Below are 7,458 nucleotides of genomic sequence, written 5' to 3'. Positions count from 1 at the left end.
ATATATATATATATTTGAATAAATATATAATTCAGATTTAATTAATATATATTTAATATTTTTTGCTGGGGTTCCAGGTAAGCACATGCACAGTTCTGCATGTTCTCGATTTTTGTTGATTGGCGTCAGGTGAGTCTGACCATTATCAGTATGTTATCACTGAACTGTCTGTCATGATTAATGGTACTTTTAAAGCTCCTGGTCCGTAGCCAAAATAGAATGTTTATTGCGATAAGTTACAATATTTGCTTTCGTCTTATACATGTTTATTTTAATTTGTTATTCCGATTTATTATTTACAATACTGTACGCATATTGGAATATTAAAAACAGACTTGAACCAAGTTAATGTGCTCTTATTTTAATTGTTCTACAATAAAATTTAAATATATTATTTTAATTAAACCGTAAAATAAGTAGAAAATTTAATTAATAGAAAAATATATTGCAATATATAACACAAAGTGTGTTGAACAAATCATGTCAATCTTTAAAATTTTATTTTAAAATGTCAGTGACATATAATGACATAGTAAAAACTTGTTTCTAATTCTTTATCTTATAAAAGTCGATAATAAATTCTTCAATCCGTGGAAATATGGTATTGATTTATTCTCTCTAATTAATTCACAATTATATATTAATGCCCATAAATGTCAAAAATTAATTTAGACGATTTAAAGAGTAACAAAAATGAATTAGATGTCACGAATAAAATACTATTAATAATAATGTATTCTCGACGATGAGATATTGGAAAAGAAATAACTTCTAAAAGTAATAAATTTGCTATATTCTCTGAAAGACGCTCCATTTCATGCTACATATTAATTAATCTTGATCGCGAATGCCTTTAATCGCCTAGTTGATTTGCAACACCCAGTATATAGCGCTATGAATTTCATCAGTTTGCTGTAGAGCTCCCCTTTATTACTTTAGAAAACTCAAGTTCCATGTAATCCGGTTAACAGCAGCACCTCACAGTTAATCGTGTTCAACCGGTGACCTATTCTATAGAATCCTGACGATAAACGGATGATTTTGGGGATAATAAAGAAGGAGGTAATCCTTACGAAAATCTAACAATCTTACGAGACATCCTCGCCCCTTCCCCTTCCCTTGATAGAATAATAATTTTATTTAATAATTTTTCAATTATTGATATATTTTTATATATCTTATCCCATACAATAAAAGATTCACAAGGGATATTGCAGAAATATAATTATTGTCAGATTGCAGTATATGTTACATAATATCGCTGCGACAACGCTAGAATATTGCAGTTTTATAATGTCTCCGCACAACATTGCAGTACAGAATTGCGACATCTGGTTTCAATGTAGTTGAAGATTTTTATACATGAAATATATTTTTTGTTATATTCGAAGTCAAAAATCAATAACAGAAAAGCCAATAGTTTTATTCTGATTATCCTGTGGCAACAAATAACGGATAGAGGAAAAGACAATCAATTTTGCATCTGCAAGTGTTAGCTACTTGAATATATTGCGAATCTTTAATTTGTTATTCCGATTTATTATTTACAATACTGTACGCATATTGGAATATTAAAAACAGACTTGAACCAAGTTAATGTGCTCTTATTTTAATTGTTCTACAATAAAATTTAAATATATTATTTTAATTAAACCGTAAAATAAGTAGAATATTTAATTAATAGAAAAATATATTGCAATATATAACACAAAGTGTGTTGAACAAATCATGTCAATCTTTAAAATTTTATTTTAAAATGTCAGTGACATATAATGACATAGTAAAAACTTGTTTCTAATTCTTTATCTTATAAAAGTCGATAATAAATTCTTCAATCCGTGGAAATATGGTATTGATTTATTCTCTCTAATTAATTCACAATTATATATTAATGCCCATAAATGTCAAAAATTAATTTAGACGATTTAAAGAGTAACAAAAATGAATTAGATGTCACGAATAAAATACTATTAATAATAATGTATTCTCGACGATGAGATATTGGAAAAGAAATAACTTCTAAAAGTAATAAATTTGCTATATTCTCTGAAAGACGCTCCATTTCATGCTACATATTAATTAATCTTGATCGCGAATGCCTTTAATCGCCTAGTTGATTTGCAACACCCAGTATATAGCGCTATGAATTTCATCAGTTTGCTGTAGAGCTCCCCTTTATTACTTTAGAAAACTCAAGTTCCATGTAATCCGGTTAACAGCAGCACCTCACAGTTAATCGTGTTCAACCGGTGACCTATTCTATAGAATCCTGACGATAAACGGATGATTTTGGGGATAATAAAGAAGGAGGTAATCCTTACGAAAATCTAACAATCTTACGAGACATCCTCGCCCCTTCCCCTTCCCTTGATAGAATAATAATTTTATTTAATAATTTTTCAATTATTGATATATTTTTATATATCTTATCCCATACAATAAAAGATTCACAAGGGATATTGCAGAATGCAACAAAGGTCGTGGACATAGGTCGCGTTAATTGATAGCGCAAGCATATTAAGCGTTCGTCGTTGGTCGCATGCTAACGCGATTAGCGTTATCGCAGTTTGGCTCGCAAGTAGGCGCATACATATTGGCACATCGTCGAAAGGCATTACCACATTCTCGGAGTATTTTGAATATTCAAATGCACGGGCGCTGTGAAAGCAAAAGCTGGTCGTCGTCGAGCGGCGGCGGCGACAACGAGCGGTCGAAAGTGTTTGCACACGGCAGTTTGAAAATTGTGAACATTATCATGCGACTCGATCCCATCCTCGCAGTCTAGAGAGAGAGAGAGAGAGAGAAAGAGAGAGAGAGAGAGAGAGGATCGATACGAAGACTACAATTAACTAGATACAGTCGCGCGGGCGCCGACAGATATTTCACTAACTCGTGCGAAATATCTCGCCGACTCGGCCCTTTTTTTTCATCCCGCCCGCTCGTGCGAATTTCACCTCGTCACGTCGTGGAGCTTAGTCCCACACGAGATAATTTTTCAAAAATTATCCGTCCGCTTCGTTGAGAACACCTAGCGTTGCAAATGGACGTAAACCTGCGGAAATTTTTTTCAAAATAATGGAAGAACGCCGGGATTTTCTTTATTCCGCGTATAAATTTTTTGCATCGAGAGAAATTTTTCAACCATTTAGATATGGATTTTCGATATACGAGAGAGACGTATCTTAAAAATAAATTTAATTATTTAAAATGGCACGTTTGAAATCGACAATTTAAGCGAAAAGTGGTAAGTAAGTGACGATTATTGTTTTCTGTTTGACAATGTAATTTTTTCAACGGCAGGATATGTTTATTATGCCAATAGTGTATCGATAAAAATACAAAATAATAAAAAGTTGATATCTATAATTGCTATAAATAGTGGATTGTTATCAAACTTCTATAAGTCGCAAGTTACGAAAATGTGTATTATAAGTTAGTTGCTCACGATAAAATAATCTTAACTTTTTTTCTTTCTCAATTGAAAGTTTTTTTTGCGCTTGCAGCTTTATTCAAGATTTACTGAAATGCTTAAAAGAAATGTAAAGTTAACTTATGTAAACTTTTTATATAAAATAATTATAACAATTTTTTTTTAAATTTATATGTATAAAATATAAATTTTTTAACTTTTTATTGATGTTACATTTACATTAAATTTAAATTTGTGATAATCCAATTATTAGATCGATGCATATAAAATAACAATATTTCTATATTAATAATTCTCAGGTAATTTTCAAGAGAACAAAAATATACATGAATGTGTGAAAAAATAATTCCACAATATTTTTATTTAAAATTCACAAGGGATATTGCAGAAATATAATTATTGTCAGATTGCAGTATATGTTACATAATATCGCTGCGACAACGCTAGAATATTGCAGTTTTATAATGTCTCCGCACAACATTGCAGTACAGAATTGCGACATCTGGTTTCAATGTAGTTGAAGATTTTTATACATGAAATATATTTTTTGTTATATTCGAAGTCAAAAATCAATAACAGAAAAGCCAATAGTTTTATTCTGATTATCCTGTGGCAACAAATAACGGATAGAGGAAAAGACAATCAATTTTGCATCTGCAAGTGTTAGCTACTTGAATATATTGCGAATCTAATTTTATAATTATTATATATTAAATATTTGTTTCTGTTTAAGTGTTCTGATTAAGTCTTTATTTTATCTCGTCAGATAACTATATGTATATGTGTGTGTGTGAAATAAATGTATTAAATCAATACGTTTAAAAATAATTTGGAGCTTTGTTGGACTAGTACTGACTATCAAGATAGAAAAAATTTTCCCGACTTTAATCGCAATGCAGTTTGTTTTCTTAATAAAAACGGTACAACATGTAACTAATTTTATAATTGGGAAATATATGTATTTTGCCATTTTTTTTTTGTTTCATTATATTAATATTGAAAAAAACAAACAATTAAACTCATCGCAATATTTTTCATCTGAAAAACTGTTTCGACAATTATGGATTGACAAATAACTTTTACGCACTTTGCTACATACATCAAAAATCAAATTATAATTTTGTCATGCGCTTTTTACGAACACTCCATATGTTGTGTTATCAATTTATTTCCGGGACATAGTAAACTTCTCCATTTAATCTATCTTACGGCCATATTGACAGAATCCAGAATCCGTATACGTGTGCTTTTTTTGTATGTATATTTATATATATTTAACAATCAATAAAGGCAACATTGTATTATTCACTATCACTGACAATGCCAATCGCTATCGGTCACAGAGTCGAATGCGATATAAAGTATCGAAATTTATAAAATAGCAAAAAATTGTATTTAAAAAGATAATACTGTAAATTTTATTATAAATATGTATTATGTAAGTAAAAAACCATTGTTGGCGCAAAAAAAGTTTTCGAAATTATATAATATAATTACGACTCCATCTAATATAAAAATCTTATAAAAACTTTTGCGCTTTCACCGATCTTCCTCAAGTTCTTGTCGAAAATGAAAAATTAAAATCACCAGTTAGGAATTAAAACAAAGTGATTTCAGAACAATTAGCATTAATATATAAATAAAAGAATCTTGCTGCAAAATTCTAATATGCAAAATTTATAAAGAGGAACATTGATGAAATCAATTATTATTCGTATCTCTTAACAATTAATATTAATCTAACTTAATATTAAATATAATATGAATATAAACATATTAAAATATAATAATCTAATTTTTTTTTTAAATAATATTTAACCCAATTGTTTGATATTTTTTACATATTGATAATATTAATATATATTGGGTATTAATTACACGTTCTCTACCATGATATTAATATATATAAATGCATAATTGATACCGCGTTCTTATGATTGACGTATTGACAATTGTCAAACGTTTGTATAATAACTATTGCAATATTAAATATCTGAAATTATTAATTTAAGTACATATGTAAAACTGTAAATTGTCTGCGACGTTTCTTATTGATTCTTGCATTTACAGAAAACAACTAGTTTATCAACATGATTTTTATCAACCTGCGATTAATATCATACGATCATGATAAAAGCAAGGCTCCTGTAAAATATCCCATTTAATCGCAAATATCGACATATATATATATATATATATATATATATATATATATATATATATATATATATATATATATATATATATATATATATATATATATATATATATATATATATATATATATATATATATATATATATATATATATATATATATATATATATATATATATATATATATATATGTCGATATTTGCGATTAAATGGGATATTTTACAGGAGCCTTGCTTTTATCATGATCGTATGATATTAATCGCAGGTTGATAAAAATCATGTTGATAAACTAGTTGTTTTCTGTAAATGCAAGAATCAATAAGAAACGTCGCAGACAATTTACAGTTTTACATATGTACTTAAATTAATAATTTCAGATATTTAATATTGCAATAGTTATTATACAAACGTTTGACAATTGTCAATACGTCAATCATAAGAACGCGGTATCAATTATGCATTTATATATATTAATATCATGGTAGAGAACGTGTAATTAATACCCAATATATATTAATATTATCAATATGTAAAAAATATCAAACAATTGGGTTAAATATTCTCTGCAGATAATTATATCGTATTATATATTATTTTATATTTCACACTCAAAAAAATGTCTTGCTGATATAGGTAGATTTCTAGGTGTCACAACAAAAATTTATCGCTATTTTTTGTCATATAAAATAACAATATTTCTATATTAATAACTCTCAGGTAATTTTCAAGAGAACAAAAATATACATGAATGTGTGAAAAAATAATTCCACAATATTTTTATTTAAAAATTTTATTAAAAATTTATTTAAAAATATTTTTATTTCGAGATTTTATTTATTTATTATTAAAATTTTATTATCTGAAAACATTTAATTCTCTCTCTCCTTTCTTTTCTCTCTTTCTCTCTCTGTGTCTTCCTTTTGTAATAGCTTATCTTACAACTAAAAATTATTGGTCTTTCAATGCTTTTATTAAGGAGTAATCGATTTCAAATTGGTCAAAGAAGTCTTAAGTGGAAGACGGGTCGGAGTAGGAAATATAGCTTGGTATATCTTGTAATAGTAGCACACTGTGATCATCTTAAAATGGAGGAAAATTGCATTGAAGCAAAAAGGTTGAAGCTATCTAGTATCTCAGAAAATAATCATCGGCATGAGGATTTTATAAACGTGAACTATGAGTGCAATATAAAAAATTTTGGACTGTATTTTTTATCGATATTAAATCATCTCGAAATGTTTTTAACGTATTGGTTAGTACTGTCTATTGATTTTATATTATAAATTTAATTACGTTATATAATAAATAATTCCCGTTACATAAATAGGGAAGTATTCATTTTCTGATTTATTGTTAACTAACAATAGGCGCGCGGGTGCATGTATGAAAAGGAAACTCTTATTATTTTATCTTTGATATATATTTTTTCATTTATATATATGATTTATATTTTGTTCGACCAGGTACCTATATATTGTGCGCGCGATATATATTTTTTCACTTTCAATGAGTTTAATAAGTTTTCTTTGTGTGCAATATTCCCCGTAAGAAATTATTATAAACCTGTAGACGTTGTGAAGAGAGATACGTTATATAAGAGAAATAATAGATTCAAATTATTTTTCTACAATAAGAGCTTATTATATTATTACTTTCCATGTTAAGTCTTATATAAGACTGCAACATTAATTGCAAGTACATAAACGCAACGCATGCATAATCTTAAGTACAGCATAATTTTATCAAAGATAAATTTAACAGCATTTATAAATCAAAAAAACAATTGGTTGAAATAAGACGGAAAAAACTGATTTAAAAGCGGATTATTTTTATATATACAAAGGATTCTAAAATTTTTTTTTTTTTGTTTAA

The 7,458-nt window shown here is 27.6% G+C and overlaps 1 protein-coding gene across 1 annotated transcript in view; it reads right to left on the bottom strand.

Annotated features, from left to right (window-relative positions):
* The window catches only part of LOC115243627 (pikachurin-like), a 134,136-nt gene that overhangs the window by 107,162 nt on the left and 19,516 nt on the right, over window positions 1–7,458 (bottom strand). The gene's annotated exons all lie outside the window — the stretch shown is intronic.

The sequence above is a fragment of the Formica exsecta genome, unplaced genomic scaffold (genome assembly GCF_003651465.1).
Source record: "Formica exsecta isolate Colony F162 unplaced genomic scaffold, ASM365146v1 scaffold72, whole genome shotgun sequence".
Lineage (NCBI taxonomy): Eukaryota > Metazoa > Arthropoda > Insecta > Hymenoptera > Formicidae > Formica > Formica exsecta.
Note: the sequence above shows the minus strand (reverse complement) of the source record. Positions and strands in the feature narration are given on the sequence as shown.